We start from the raw sequence: 17,048 nt of genomic DNA on the forward strand, positions 1-17,048 counted from the left end.
ATCATCACCAATGCTTCTGCCCCCCTTTACTGCTGGAGCCCTCCCCAGTGGCCTGCCTGTGAGGGATGCTGTCCTCCAAAAAGCACCATCACGCTGGGCTGCTCTGGAGGATGCCATGGCAAGCACATGAGAGAGGCTTTGCCCTCCACAAAAGGGGCACATCCAGCAAACCAGCACTTGGTTCCTGCCAGCCCACTGTCCTGAATGGCAGCCCTACCTCCTTCCTGTGCTCTGGTCAGTTCCCCAGCTCGGGAATGTCCTTGGGCTTGCCAGGGGGATGCTCTGACCATCCCCAGGTGTCTCACAAGGACTGAGCAGCACCAGCCTGTGAGCAGCGCTTCCCTCCAGGGTCTCCATCCCCTCAGCTCTGCAGAGGTGGCTGCCCTGGGGTGATTCCAGTGGCCTCTCCCAGGCCACTCTGTGTGACTTCCCTTCAGACAGCAGATAAACCTTCCTCTCCTCCTTCCCCTCCACCCTCCCAGCAGCGTGCCTGGATTTATGGAAGGCTGGAAAGGGCGACTGCCAGCAGGAGAGGAGCACACGGTCTGCAGGAGAGGTGCAAGAGCCTCCAGCACCGGGGGCTGTTTGTTCCCTCGGCACTGGAAGGACCTGTACACAGCTCCCTGAGATCCCCGGGACTGTCCCCGGGTCCCTCTCTGAAACCAGCTCATCAGCACTTCACACATGAGCTGATGCAATCGGAGTGCAGGGCTGCAGCTCCATGAGATAACTCACAATTACAAGGAGGGGAAATGCTGCTGCTTGGCTGAGGGAGCTGAACTTACTGGCCCAGCCACGGTAGCTTAATTAAAGTCACTGGAAGGAAGCTGTGATCATCCTTCCTGTGAGCAGAGATATGGTTTATTGCTTACCATTTATTTTCCTCATTTCCAGATATAGGAGAGCATGGAGGAGTAGTTTATGTAGGAAGCTTTACTGGCATCCTAAACTGTGAGTGAAACCTCCCAGGGCTGACAAGAGAGAGTTCATTGGGATGTTTTCCCCTGCCCAGCAGTAGCCCTCACTTCTCTGCCTATAAATGTGTTACATGACAGAATTTGTCACCAGTTCTCAGCAAGAAAGCATGCTGCAGAGATTGGTTCTCATTTCCAGAAGAGGCAGTGTCAGCATGCCAACAGGCCAGCTCCTGCTTGGAGTCAGCTCCAGCCCCGTTCCAGCCCCGGATTTATCAGGCGATGAATCTCGGAGCACACAGGTTGCTCCTGGAGACATCTAGTGAGGCATCAGCGTAATGCAAACCAGCACAGCCACCCAAAAATATCCCTGTGGGAAGAGAGAGCTGCTCTGGGAGAGCTCCTGTACACTGCTGGTGAAGCAGCTCCATTGCTTCTGGTCACTGAGTCCTTCAGCACTCCAGAAACAGCAAATGCCAGGGTCTCACAGCCACTGTGTGGGCATGTCACAGAGGAAAGAAAGAAAGGAAAAGGAAAAGGAAAAGGAAAAGGAAAAGGAAAAGGAAAAGGAAAAGGAAAAGGAAAAGGAAAAGGAAAAGGAAAAGGAAAAGGAAAAGGAAAAGGAAAAGGAAAAGGAAAAGGAAAAGGAAAAGGAAAAGGAAAAGGAAAAGGAAAAGGAAAAGGAAAAGGAAAAGGAAAAGGAAAAGGAAAAGGAAAAGGAAAAGGAAAAGGAAAAGGAAAAGGAAAAGGAAAAGGAAAAGGAAAAGGAAAAGGAAAAGGAAAAGGAAAAGGAAAAGGAAAAGGAAAAGGAAAAGGAAAAGGAAAAGGAAAAGGAAAAGGAAAAGGAAAAGGAAAAGGAAAAGGAAAAGGAAAAGGAAAAGGAAAAGGAAAAGGAAAAGGAAAAGGAAAAGGAAAAGGAAAAGGAAAAGGAAAAGGAAAAGGAAAAGGAAAAGGAAAAGGAAAAGGAAAAGGAAAAGGAAAAGGAAAAGGAAAAGGAAAAGGAAAACTTTGCTGTCTCAATGACATCTAATTTAACCAAAATATTTGCCCAGGTTCTGGCACACAGTGTGCTTCAGATGTCAGGAGGTAACAGTTTGGAGCAGCACTGTCACTTTCTGAACTGGCATGGCCTGACCTGCCTAAAACAACTGCGCTCTGACAGACATTACTGTTTTGTTTAACTAGATTGACACAAGTTCTCAGGCGTAAGTGTATCTGTAATTTAGCCAAATTTATTTCAAATCTTTATCGTAAAATGAAATTATATCTCCAACATCTCTCAGAAATTAATATCCAAGTGCAAAAGTTCTGCTCTGTTTTCAAGGGTTCCTGTTACCAGCACGTTTTCAGCATGCAGCACAGCCCTCTGGCACTTTTAGCCACAGGGAAGAGGGCAGCAGCCCTGCGAGGAGCTGATAATCCCAGGCTGGCTCCCAGCCGTCCCCGATTCCCAATACGTTATCGCGGCCAGCAGGAAACAGCCATCACATCCAGCCCAAACAGGGAGGTCTGCTGCCAGCCAGGGATGTCTGTGAGCCCTGGGCTTATTCCTCAGATCCCTTTTCGTGTAACACCTCTCACAAGCTGGGCTGTTCTGCCCGAGGGGCTGCGGCACTGAACTGCCCAGGGCTGGCACGGCCAGGGAGACCCTGATGAGGGGACACAGCCTCAGGTTCTGCCAGGGTGGGTATCAGGAAAAATATCTTCATGGAAAGGGCTGTCCAGCCCTGGGCAGTGTCAGAGTCCCCATCCCTGGTGGGCTTTAAAAGCCATGTGGATGTGGCACTTGGGGACACGGGGTGGTGGTGGCCTTGGCCATGGCTGGGGGAATGGTTGGGCTCAATGGTCTTAGAGGACTTTTCCTACCTAAGTGATTCTGTGTAAAGATGTGCTGGAAAAGCAGCACAGTCAATCCCTACTTCAGCAAGGGTTGATTTGGGTTAATTTGTGGTGAAATGAACTCCTAATTAAGCATCCAGGATCACACTTCCTTGCACTACTGAACCAAACTTCTGCTCACCTGAAGGACAACACTTTCACCACCTCCTGAGTGAGCAACCCCACCATGAAGAAAGGCAGCCACATCACCCACTTGTGCTCTCTTTTGTTTCAGTGACAAATTAGCCCCAGTTCTTCTGGGTGACCTGGAACAGCCTGCCGTGCAAACACCACATATAAGAAGCTGACACTCATCAGGACAGTGTATTTTGTAAAAAAAACAGATAAAGAAGTATTTTGAAGGCAGGTGGGACCATGAAATCACTTGAGACCCTTACCCAGCTGCTGCACTGTGTAATACCTCAGGGACAGCAAAGACAGTCTCTGGACTGGCTTCAAATTCTTCTCCTATGTACTCTATTTTTCCCAAAATAGGCATGTGCTGTGTTTCCACTGGCTGTTTAGAAAGGAGAGAAATAAAACCTCATCCAGGCCATGACTTCATGCTCCCAAATAGATATTTTGTATTTAATTTCACACTTTGGAACCCAGCACTGTGATTTGTGTACGTGGATTTAATTCTGCTGGTGGCACACCGCTCCACCAGAGTGAGGCAGGATGGGTTGGAAAGCAATGCAACGTCTTACCTAGACAGACTTGCTTGGGAAAAATAATCTAAATTAAGTCACTGCTTGACTTTAAGTGGATTAGTTAAAATGCATTCAATCCCTCAATGCAAGTTCTTATTCAGAAGCAAAATGGCCTAAATTTGATTTACCTCCAGTCATTTCCAAACTTAAATAATATTAACACAGCTTTCAATCAGAGAGGACTGACCCCGTGTATGTTAAATTCAGTTTAAGCAATCCACTTACATAGACAAGAAAAACAAAACAAAAACAAAACAAAACAAGAAAATATTTCCAAGCTCTAGACATTAAACTGCTAATTGCTGGGCCTGCTTTTCCATGAGTTCAGTGGTTAAGTGCTGAACAGCCTTAACAGATGTATGGCTAGTGTCAGGTGTGGGTCAGGGTGAGAAGAAGGCACTGGAACCCGGATTATTCCTTTGTCTGGGACAGGGATGGCAGAGCAGTTACCATATTTGGGGCTGCCTCCACACTTGCTGCTGTATTTTCTCAAATAAATGATGAATGCTGCAGAAATCTAAACATGACTTTTTATAGTCACTCCTCCAGGCACACAGCTATTAAATGCTGAGCTGCCAGCCCCAGCTATGCAGAAATTATGTGTCAAGCCCCCCAAATCCTGGGGCTCCCTTGAGGGCTGCGAGATTCACAAAGCAGGGCTCATTCTTCGTGTTCTGCAAGCTTTAGAGGGAGGGAAGGGATGGGGATAAGCACTCAAAAGCAATAGAATGGATCCAGAAAAGGAGCACCCGATCCCTGCTCACTCCCAGGCTGGCCCCAGGAATTATGCTGATACAATTTCCTAAGTTTCTCTTTTCCTGTTAATCCTCTCTGCTGAAGCAAAACAGCCTTCAGAGGGGGCAGAGACATTACACACTTTAGGGTTTGTTTTCCTTATGGCAAAAGAAGCAACAAACATCTTCCTGTCTGGCACCAAAGAAGAGACATCAAATCTTTCTAAGCAGCAGAGGTACCACGACCCAAAATCTCCACTGCCTGCAATAACCAACACGCCTGAAGCCTTGTCAGGGATGTGCTGGTTGTCCTGCAGCTCCATGACCTCCCTTCCCTGTCCCACTTCCCAAGACTAAATGCACTTGTTTGCGAAGGAAAAGCAGATCAGCTCAGGCTGGTGTGTTTTTCCATGGCCAGTAGGCATGGCTGGAAAAGCACAGGGATCAAAGTGACGGGGTCAGGAAGGAGAGGGTGAATGTTTGTACCCTGCCACAAGGAACCAAGGACACTTCCACTGCTTGGGAGCACAGGGAGCAGCCCAGGTAAGTGAAGGGATCCATGTGTTAGCTCTGCTCCAGCCCAGCCAGCTACATAAGGGGACTTCTGCACAGTTGCTGTATTTGTGTGTGCTTACCCCTCATTTTACCCCAATGATCTCTCCAGGCAGTGTCTGAGGGCTTGACACAACTTGAGGCCATTTCCTCTTTTCCTGCCACTTGTTAACCAGGAGAAGAAGCTGAGCCCCACCTGTGCTCACAGTCTCCTTTCAAGCAGCTGTAGAGATGGAGTTCTCTTAATGTTTGGAAAAAATTACGAAATTTGCTCTTAAATCTGCCCCAAGCCTTATTCCAGCCCCTCACTGTCCTTTTGTTTATAAGCCTCCTCCTTGTGCTTAACAAACTGCCTCAGGCCAGATCCCAACCCATCCTATTCTTTTCCTACCCACAATAAAAACTCATAGAAAACAGCAGTGTTTCATTTTGGAGCTATTTTGTAGAGGAATGTAATCTCCAAGGAACACAGTACTGTCAGAAAGTGACCAAACAACACCATAAATTGCACTTCGAGCTCCAGAGCTGTCCAGGCTGAGCACTGGGCTCCTGCAAGTCCCTGTGAGCAGTGGCACAGGAAAACTTTATAAAGTTTTGGCTAACACTGCAAGAGCAGATTTTAGCTTTCCAAGAGCAGATTTTAGCACTCCAAGGTCAGAATTTAGCACTCCAAGTGCAGATTTTAACACTCCAAGTGCAGATTTTCAGGCTCCTGGATGGGAGGCAGCAGTGCAAGAGGAGGAAATGGGGCTGCCTGAATTCAGCAGGCATTTCCCTGCCTGCCTCCGGAGCTGCTCCTCACAGTCTTTAGGAAACTGAACAACTTACCCACAGTAAGTTGTTTTGTCCTTTACAAAGGGTTTGTCCTTTACAAAACCCTTCACCTTTGATGTTAATTAGGTTCTCATTCTTCTAGGACAGAGGCTCTGGGGTAACAGCCATCCTGGAGCTGTCACTGTCATATTTCCTGGAAAAATCCCTTCACCAGGATTTCTGTCCTGGGAAGCTGAGAAGCCTCAGAGAAAAAAGGAAAACAATATTATCTCATTTGCTTCTCCTATGTTTTGCTGCTTTGGAATGTGGGTTGGAGATTGTTTATCCAATAGGTGATTGTTTCATTGGTTTCATGTGAATTGTTTTTGACTTATTGTCCAATTGGGGCCAAGCTGTGTCGGACTCTAGAGAAAGAGTCATGAGTTTTTCTTTAGTGTCTTTTGGCCTTTGGTCTGTATCCTTTCTGTATTCTTTAGTATAGTTTAGTATAGTTTTAGTGCAGCATTCTTTAATATAATATAGATCATAAAATAATAAATTAGCCTTCTAAGAACGTGGGGTCAGATTCATCATTTCCTTCCTTCGTCTGGGAACCCTGCAAGTACAAGATGGAGCAGCTGGGATGGATGCAGTGGGATGTCCAAGGCCCTTGTGCTCCCTGAAAACCCCTGCCCTGGAGATCAGTCATTTCCAGCAGAACACACACTTTTCCTGAAGCCCTTTTCTTGGGAAGAGTGACTCACTTGCAATATCCATCTGAAACGTTCTCCTGAGGTATTTTTAGACAACAGTAGTGGTGGTCCAGTGAGTCATGGCTCTAGCACTGCCCATTAATGCAGAAATCCCTGGGATCCAGGGCAATGGATTGCTGTCCATGCTGTCCAGGGCTGCTTCCATGGAGCTCTGCCTCACCAGTATGCCAACCTTCATTCCCACCACGTGTTTGAATGGTGAGGTTTGTTCCCTCCTCACAAACAAAACGATTGGACCAGGCATCCAACAGCCCTTCAGCTCCAAATCACTGCAATCCAACTTGATTTCACTGCAATCCAACTTGATTTCACTGCAATCCAACTTGATTTCACTGCAATCCAACTTGATTTCACTGCAATCCAACTTGATTTCACTGCATGTACCAGCCATTATTATGACTGCAGCAAAATACGAGATAGAAGTGATGGGGAAGGAGGGAGGAAGGAATCACTGCAATCCAACTTGATTTCACTGCATGTACCAGCCATTATTATGACTGCAGCAAAATACGAGATAGAAGTGATGGGGAAGGAGGGAGGAAGGAAAAGAAGACAGCGTGGAATTAGGCAAGGGAATGAGCTCACTCCAGAGTCTGGCAGGGAGAATAACTGAGGCATCAGGAGTGCCTGTTCCTTGTGCTAACAAGGCAACAAGGCATGGAACACTTTAAAGAGCTTCTGTGGTTTGCCTACAATAAATCTCATGCTTCAGAGGGCTGGAGAAGCTTGTGGGGAGAGCAGAGAAAGTGAGAGGAGAGAAAATGCCCTTCAATTCAGCACCTGGCCCGAAATATTTGGGAGATACCAACTGACCAGGATTTTTTACTGGCAAAATTATTTTGTCTTCCAAGAGTCCATGAAAACCAGCAGTACATTTTCATAGGACCCCTAACATAATCTCTGGTTACCATGGAGATTTCCTTGGGGAATTTTCTATTGAGAAAATAAAAACAGGTTTTAAAGAAAACTACAGTAAATTGCTCAAGCAAGAATACGAACGTGAATTTCAATAGCAGTAATTTTCAGCCACTCTGTTGTTTGCCAGCACTTAACAGAAGTCCTAAAAAAGGTTTGTATTCAGATTGGCATTGTGTTGGCAACTGGTGGGCATTTCCAACAGGAAAACTGCCTGCCTGGCACACAGGAGCACCACGGGGGCTCCCAGAAACCCCACCAAGAGACCCTGGCTGGAATTTTAAGAGCATGTTCACTGGGAGCACACAACCTCTCTTTAGAGCCCAGCTACACAGGAGATGTGAGGAACAGCCAAAAACAGGGAGCTGGAAATGGCACTGCAGAGCTGGACTCTGCATGGAGTGTGCCTGTCAGTGCTCAGGATTGAAATTTAAGGAAAAACTGGGATTTGTGTCGGAAGCAGAGCACCTGCAGCAGGAGCCCTTCTGCCAGCAGCAGCTGCCTGCAGACAGGCAGATCTTCCTGCTGCTCTGAGCCACGAGCCCAGCACCTGGCTTGGGACATTCCAGCACCCTGAGAAAGCGTGGCCTTCTCAGGTCTTGCTGCTCTTTCCTCATTTTCTGTCCTCTTCCAGAGTGCCAGGGGAATATTTATGCCAGGGGAATATGCTCCCTGAGGGGAGCAGCAGCCAGGCCTCCTGTCAACCCTTCAAGGGTCCTTTGGAGATTTTGCATGAGGAAGAGCTGCAGAGAAACAGAAAAAGAGGAAAATAGGATTCTTTCAGCTGAAAAAAAAGCATCTTATTGTCATGGCATGCAAACCAGTGCTGAACTGTTACTTTACATTCCTAAAGCATCCCAGCTCCTGTGTTTTAAAATGCTGCTGAGAAGAGCCTGATGGCAGTGCTCTTTTCCCAGCTGACATCCAGGAGCAGCGGGGGAAGCCCCAGCAGCTGCTGATCAGCAGTGCCTTTTCCCCTCTGTTTTCTGAGCTTACCTTCTCCCTCCCAGCAGGGCTCTGGCTGGAGAGGAACATGGATGAGCCTGCTGGCTGCACAGCATGAAGCCCAGGGGAGCAGGAGCCCATCTGATGCAGCTGCTGCGTTACACAACTGCAGTGTCACAGCCAGTCCAGGGAATGAACAGCCCTTCCCATGTGGCCAGAGCTGCTTCCTGAGCCCAGGGAAAGCAGGAGCAGTGGCTTGGAAGTTGTCCTGATTCCTTCTGAAGCTCCATCCTGAACAAGTTCTCGCCTTCCCAGAAGTGTACTCAACACCTTGTGTGACTTAATTCAAATTGATGCCACATAGAGGAGATGACCCTGTGTAAAAACAGGCATCCCCCTGCTCCATCTCTGACTGCCAGGAAGGATTTAAAAAGGAATAAAGAACCAAATTCCCAGCAGCTTTGTGAGCAGTGTTTGATGTTGGGTTGTGTAAATCACAGCCCGGGCTGAGCTGCACGGGTGGGAATAGGAAGGAAGGGTTTGATGAACAGCTCGGCAGAGCTCACATCCAACTGCGCAGCCAGCTGAGGGTTTAATTACCCAGATGAGAGAAACGATCCCTCAGTGCCTGGCACCATTTCCATGCATGTTTGACAGTCTGAAATCAGGGCTGTTTCAGCAGAGGGCGAGGGGCTGGAAGGGACTGGGGCATCCAGAAGCAGCCGGGAGGCATCGGGAACAGCGCAGGAAGTGGTGCCTCTGCAGCCCACACAATGGTTTCCATTTGGCTTCCTCAGGAAGGACAGACAGCTGGACAAGTCACCTGCCCAGACATAAGTGCTGGAAGAACAGGGGGTTGGAATTAGGTGGACTTTGGGGTCCCTTTCAACCCAAACCATGCCACGATTCCATGGACAACTCCACTAATCTGGAGCAGCTCAAGTCCAAAGGACACTAGACTCAGGGGGCAGGAATTGCTTTCAAAAGGAAAGGGTGTAGTTATTAATTTCCAAACAACACACTTAGACATGTGAGGAACAAAAATTTAGGGCACCCAAGGATTCCCAATGATTTTGAAAGCAGCAGTACTGTAATGCCCCCGGGGCTGGAACATAAGCAATCCGAAATGTATTCCCAGAAGGAGCTCCCAAATTGCTCTGATGAACAGTAGGCTGTTTACTGCAGCCTTTATGAGCTTTTGACATGAGTCATCTGGCAGAACTGAAGCCAAATGAGGGAACCAAAGAGTGAAAATACACAGGCACCATTAGCAAAAAACAGGGGAAAAGGAAGATGGTCTGCTTTCATGCACCTTGGGAGCTGACAGACTTTTTAAAGAGATTGAAATACACATCTCTCCTTTACTTCCCGAGATCATGGCACCTTCTTCCAGGGGTGTCAGGAGCAGTACACCCTGAGGTTTGCTCTGGAGAGGAGGGGCCCACTCAGGCATCTCCACTGGTTTTAGAGAGCAAGTGGGAACAAGTTTAACATCTAAAATTAGATGGGAGCATGGATGACCTTCAAATTTAAAGTTTAAATTACATTTTGAGTGCCCAGGTTTAGATGTTCTGATTCAAGAGAGAGCCTCAAATCCATACAATTCATTATTTATGAGCCTGAGAAGACAGCCTGACACATGCTGAATGTACAGGTGCTTTTCAGCTCTCTTCCCAGGCTGTGGAGTCCCGAGCTCTCTGCCCAGACACCTGGAAGCAAAGTTTTGAGTCAGGAGGAGAAGGAAAAAAAACCCCAAACCCCACTTAGCCCATGTGGTGCCTGGGACTTGGGAGCTGTCATGTGCTGCAGAGGGTGATGCCAGAGGGACCTGCCCCAGCCCTGCTGCCAGCCCAAAATTAACAGCATTGTCATCATTCACCTTTTGGCACATCCCAGGCAATTCTCCACAGGCTCCAGGTTCTGCTTCACTGCAAGGAGGGAGACACATTCCTGGGGCTCTGTCTGAGTGTCCTCCCTGAGTGACATCTGCTCCTGCTGGGCTGAGGTCACCCTTGTCACAGGATGTGTCTTGCTCCGTTTGTTCCGGTCTTCTCCCATTTCTGCCACTGTTTCTGAGAGGTTTCATCAGTTATGCACAAAGAAAAGAGAAGGAGAAAACATTGAAGGTAACAAAAATATCTTCGCAGGAGATTTAAGAAATGATAAATTTTAGCATTTCTATAAAAATGGCAGCTCCCAGTGCATGCAGCAATAAAACAGACAAAATATTCCATGAGATTCTCCCTGTGATTGTCCCGGGTTTGGCTGGGGTGTAGTTTTCCTCTTAGCTGGTGCAATGGTGCTGTGCTTTGGATGTAGGGGATAATTCTGGGTGGCCAGGCAGCTCAGCTGGCCATCACCTCCCCTCTCTCCCCCCCTTCTCAGAGGAGCAGAGTGCAGGGACCACGGATCAACAGCTCCTTAAGTGCTCGTGGATGCTGTGCTGGGACACTTCACCAGCCTGGCCAGTCTCTGTGATCTACTGCATCTCTCACTGCTTCCACCACAGCCACCCCAAACCCAGCACAGCCATAAATCAGGGCCAGCAGACATCTTCAGGGGGATGCCCCCACGGAATCAAATTGGCTTCTGCAGAGGTTGTGGATTTTAGAGTTTCAGAGCTACAGAGGGACCAGCAAGTGGGTGAGACCTTCAATACAGAGCCTTAATTCTGCTTCAGCTCAGCCCAGCCCCAGGGTCTCTGCATTTGGTTTTTATTTGAACACGGAGCAGCAGCCACCTTGGGAAAGGTTCAGGATTGACACTGGGCTTGCAGCTCCTCTGCCAAATTTTAGCCTGACAAAATTCAACAGCACACAACAGACACAAAGCCCTGGGAACGGGATGCTGCTGGTGGGAAGCCTGGCAGCACTCGGAGAGGCTTTGTGTCCTTGCAGAGACAAAGGTGTCACATCACCTCCACCATCCATTTGTCTTTCGCAAAAACTCTCAGAGTTAAAAAGCAAACAAAACAAAACCCAACCCAACAAGAATTCTCTGAGAATTGGATGCAGTTTCTTCCCCCAGTCTGAAACTTGCATGTTCCAGCCCCTTTGCAGGGGTTTGGTTTCCCAAACACAAAAATTGTACAGACAGAAACCACCACCAACTGCGGGATGTGTATCAGCAACATCAACAACTAAAATTGGGTATTAAAGGTGGAAAGGTAATACCTGGCCTTGTCTGCACAGAAACACTCTCATTTCACCCTTAAAAAAGTCAAAATCACATTAGAGAGAAACAAGAGGTGGGGGATTAAGTGTTCTCCTGTAATGTGTTTGCTTAGATTGCTGGATTAACAAGAGAACTAGATTTCATTACATGCATGAGAAAATTACTACAAAATTAAATTAATGCCATTATTTATATTACTGAAACAGAGCAAAATGCAGAAGGAACAGTATTTTTAAGTGGTAAAAGGGCAATGTATTCCTTCTTCAAATACAGAAAATTATAGTTAGGAAACCACTTAAATTGGAAAAGACATCTAAGACCATAGAGTCCAACTGTTAAGTAAGCAATGAAGTTAAAAATAAATCCTTTTAGTTCCCCTTTAAATGAAATTCACATCAGCCTCGAGAAGGAAAAAGCAAATTTATTTCCTGCCCACAGCCTGTGGCAACTTAGACATCTGAGTTTGCGGAGATTGTCCTGCGACTCAGAAACATTATATAAACCAGGAGACAAGCTAGCTGGGTTCTGGACAGCCATAAACTAACCCCACGAGCACCCCCCAGCTTTATGCAAGGGCATTTGGATGAGGCAGATCCCTGATGAAAGAGGGAAAGGGTCTGGCTGGATGGCGCGGCAGTGCAGCCGCGTTCCCAGCGGCCGTCGGAGATGCGCGGATGCAGCAGCTGTCAGATAATCCTGTGGTTAATGCCCAAGAGCCCTTGCATTCAGCTCCACTGCTCTTACAAGACACAACAGCCACGAACCAAATCTGCAGGACCACTCCAGAGCACACGAGATGCAGTTCTGTCCTCTTCCCATCCCTTCTGGGGGCAAAAGACACGTGGGTTTTGCTGCAGTTTAACCTCCAACTGGCATGGTTACTTTGAAAAGAGAAATGTGTAAAATTACTGACATTCATTTCTAAAATCCACTTAGTATGTGTTTGCCTTGACTTCCAAAGGATTAAGCAAGCAATGTATTGGACTTTGGGCTCCCAGAGCTTTGCAAACCAAACCGAGGATGCTAAAATAAATCAGCTGATGGCCAAAGCTGGCTTCTGGTGGAAGCATCTCCTCATCATCTCCTTGTCCATAGTAATGGCCCAGAACTGAGCCTGAAGCTCATGGGGAGGCTGGAGCCAGCTCCAGGAGCAGTCCAGCTGGTCCCAGACACATCCCAGCCAGGTTCTGGGATACATGGCACGGATGTCCCGACCCAGCTGCATGCTGCAGGCTTGGCTGAATGCATTGAGCTGCACGGGAGCAGTGGCTCGGGATGCACGGAGGGAGCTCGCTGTCAGAGGAGCCTGCTGGGAATCAGGACTGGGTTTCTCCAGTGGCTTTCTAGGGATGGCTCTGAGATGGGCAGAAAAGCCCTCTGGGACTCCGGGAGCTTTGCTACAGCAGCCTCAGTGCTCAGTGCTTCAGCCTTCATTTTTCCCTCAGTGTTCTCTTTTCAGCATGTAACGCATTAATTCATGGCAAAATTCAATCGGTTTCAGTTAAAAATCGATTTTTATGTCAAGGAGTTTTCGGGTTTCCAAGAGGTTTTTGGGAGAGCAGTGGCCAGCAGTAGCCAGCAGTGGCCAGCCCAACAACATCTGCTCTAAATGAGAAGTTTCATCAATAGCACACACACAGGGCTGAAATACAGATGTATGCATTGAATCATTCAATAATATCCATAAAGAACAAAGGCAGCCAACTCACACTGGAGCAATAATCAGAGTTCAGTGAAAGCCCCCCTAAATAGTTCTGTAACTCAGGAACATTTTCATTTTCCCTCTTTTTAATTTTGTAGTTGCCCTTGTTTTCTACCATTTATTATTGGTTTTCACTTTATGATTCCCTGAGCCTTCCACAGAAAGAATGCTTGATCACTTCTTCTAAAAACTGCCGATAAGAAAATTAAATCCCTTTGGCATCATTGCACAGAGTAGTTGCATAACAAACTGAGTATATATAGAAATTGCTTTCCAAGTATTTACATAAGAGCTTGGAATAACACAGATGTAGAAAAAAAAAAATCCAACTCAATTTACAAACCAGCCCTGCAGTGCTTTTGTGTCTGATAAAGGGAGCGAGCGAATCAGCTTACCAGGGGTACACAGGGAATATTAGTCTGGTGCTATTTACATAACTGGGAAAGAAAGATTAAAATGGGGCAGACAAGTGTGTATAAAGGGTGATTTCCTTATCTTGGAGAAGATCCTCTGTCTGGACAGAGACTGGCATAGAAGCTGATGCTTTAAAATACTCCAAGCTGTCCAAAATCTCCTCTGGTCTTTTTGTGCCTGTTCTGAGATCAGAACTCCACAGACACCTCTGCAAACTCTTCTCAACAGTCTCAGTACAACACCCAAGAAGAAAACCCAGGGTTGTTCTACCAACCTCTCTAAAGACTGCGCGGCACAATCATTTGTCTCCAAAATGTTCCCATTATTCAAATTCTGGGACTTGGAGCAGGCTGGGCACCAAGCACGTCAGTCCAACCAAATGTAAAATACTCTTGTGAATAAAATGGCTCCTCTTGAGGACCTTTAGATTTTGAGCTCAGCCTAAGGGTCCTGTGCACACTCCCAAAGGAGAGCAGCACTCACTGGTGTTGGTTTTAACTGAGCTGCACCTTGGGCATGTTATGTTGATGTCACCCAAACATCAACCCTCTAAAACTCAGCTTTCCTTTTTCTGATCTCTCCCTCTGCACCATCCAGGTCCAAATATAATATAATAGAATTTAGAATTTAATGGAATCTAATTTATTTCCCTCTGGACAGTAATGGAACAAACAGGCCCGTGGAGATCAGTTCAGCCTTCTATTACTGTACATGCATTAAACATTAGAACTGCTATACTCCTCCTGGTAGGGATATGAAAAATGCACAGAACATTCCAAATTTGAATTCCATAGTTATCCATAATGCTCTCAAAGGTTTCTGTTCTTTTCAGATGTCACCATGTCACTTTCCTGAGAAACCTCATAAACCTCTCGCTGTTCCCTTTCTTACTGGCTGCCTCTCACTGGGTCCAAATTCCTCACAAAACAGACAGATTCCACCACTCCAAGCCTCCCCCAAATGGTGAGAACCAAAAATCATCCTGGGCAGAGCCAACCTTAGCTGAGCCCTACGTGGACATTCACAGAGAGAGCAGAGACATTTGCTACAGCTCTGGATCCAGATCCCATCCCACAGCTGCTGCCCCACGTCCTTACTTTCTCCATGAAAATCAGTGTTTCCCAATGTCATCCAGATGGATACACTCAACTCCCAAAAGGCATTCTCCGAACCCACTTCACAGAATAATGCTGGGAACTGCAAAGCTGCTGCAGACCATTAACAGAGATGTTACATTTCCTGTATCACAGCCAGGAGCAAAAAGAAATCCCTGATTTACCCCTCTCTGGAAGATGACTTCTTGGGAATTCTTCCCCAAAAACAATGGCACTATTCCCACCCATGTTACCCTAAATTTGTCTCTTCAATTGTTACACGTTCAGCCAGTTTACTCACATTCCCATGAAACAGCTCAGATTTCCCCCCATTTCTGCTCAAGAGAAGATTACAGTTGGTGTGACTCCTAGGCCCTCACTGCTGAGCCCCTCCTCTTTCCCTGGACATGTGGAATTCTTGTATCCACCAGGGATTTGCCCACCCTTGTGCCTCTGGCACAGGTATGAGGAAACAGCTCAAATTGCCACCAAGAGTGAGAGAAGCCCTCACCTCCCACCTGCACAGGGCTCAGCTCCCACTGAGTATTCCATACTGGTCCTGGGATTTATCTCTCTTCTGAGCTCTTGTAGCAGCAGATAAACCATCCACTAATAGAACACAACTTCCAAGCACAGACAAGCATTTATCTTCTTTCAAGTGCAGCATTTTATTGACTGATGGTATCTGCACAAGTGGAACGAACACAAACATTTTAAATCCTTCATGAAGAAAGATATTTTTCATAAAAAACAGGTGAAAAGGCAGCTTTACAAAAGATACCATGCAGAACAGGGTCAGGACATAAAAAATATGCTCCCCAAAAACCCTGCAGCCTGTGAGCTCACTGATTTCCACACCCCAACACAGCAGCTGTTGCTCCATCAGTGGGAGACAGAGACAGTTTAAGCTGTGCCACACAAGTTCCAGAGCACAAAATCTGTTTACTCCTCACTTAGTGATGGAGTCAGCCCTCTCTTAAACAAGCAATTCCATGTACAAATCTGGTTTGAAATAGCTATCCCAGAATAAATGCATCCTAAATCCCAACAGCTTTCCATTGCCCACACTGTGGACCCTTCTCTGCCACTTGAGTTGATCACCTTTCTACTACACAAATCCACACTCTATGTTCCCTCTTCCACATGAACACCTGAATTTTTGCAAAAATCTTGATTTTTGCAAGATCTAAAAGCATGCCATTCTCCCAAAGCCCATCAGGCTGCTGTGGGGTTAAACTTTGGGGTGCCATTTCTCCAGAGTGCCATTCTCCCAAAGCCCCTCAGGCATCAGGCTGCTGTGGGGTTAAACTTTGGGGTGCCATTTCTCCAGAGGGCTATTTCCCCACTGGGGTGTCCCCCTTCTCCTCTCCAGCAGGAGTGTTTCTCTTCCACCCAGCCTGGTGATAAACCCAGGCACGAGCCAGGAGGGCACTGGCATTTAATAACTTAAACGTGAGAACCCACAGCTCTGCAGGAGCGAGGCAAATGGACATAAATCAGATGGGCAGGAATATCTCAGCATCTCTTAGAGCACGAGCTCAGAGAGGACAGAGCTACTGGGAGTCAAGCAGCAGGGCACAAAGCACTGAGAGAACCCCAGAATGGTTTGGGTGGGAAGGGACCTTAAAATTCATCCAGTGCCACCCCTACCATGGGCAAGGACAACTTCCACTATCCCAGGGTGCTCCAAGCCCCCTTCAACCCGACCTTGGGCACTGCCAGGGATCCAGGGGCAGTCACAGCTTCTCTGGGCATCCTGTGCCAGGGCCTCCCCACCCACACAGGGAAGAATTCCTTCCTTCTTCAGTTCAGCAACCTAAAGTCTGAGTGAGGGAAAACTCTTGCTGTAGATCCCTGGAAAACAGAGCCCCACTGTTGAGCTTGGCTTCCCCATTTTGGAAGTGTGCAAAAGATTAATGCTAAAAGTGTTCAAAGAACACTTCAGGTTCATGCTTGGTGTAACAGAGGCATGAGTCTGGGAAAGAGCTCCTGGAGAGCCTGACATCTCTGGCACAAAGCTGCTGCTTCACAGGTGCCTCACACGTTCCAAGGGAAAAGGGGGCAGAAATCTGTGTCTGTCATCACTCCTGAAGCAATGCTTCAACCATGGAACCATTCACTGCCCAGAAGTCACATGAGCTGGTATGTTTTGCTTTACTTGTTATGGAATAAAAACCTCCTGTTTGCCCTTTTCAAGACGGGCTTGTAACAGGAGGGCAGAGGGAGAGAAATGGGGTGGGAACACGGCTGTGGAAGGAGAAAAATCCATTAAACCCCCAAGTCTCACTAGTGCTCCAAAGGGGGAATAGTTTTACTCCTGGAAGTGCTGAGTTCAGGGTGTCAGTCCAGATCACTCATCACAGGAGTTTCAGGGTTTGAAAAAGAAAAAAAAAATCCAAATCCTGTTCTTACAAACAACCACCCCACAATAATCAACCTAGCTTGAAAATCCAAAAGTCTGTTTTTTTAACTCAGAGTAACAAATGGCTC

The sequence above is a fragment of the Passer montanus genome, unplaced genomic scaffold, assembly GCF_014805655.1.
Source record: "Passer montanus isolate IOZ18808 unplaced genomic scaffold, ASM1480565v1 scaffold37, whole genome shotgun sequence".
In the NCBI taxonomy this organism is placed as follows: Eukaryota; Metazoa; Chordata; class Aves; order Passeriformes; family Passeridae; genus Passer; species Passer montanus.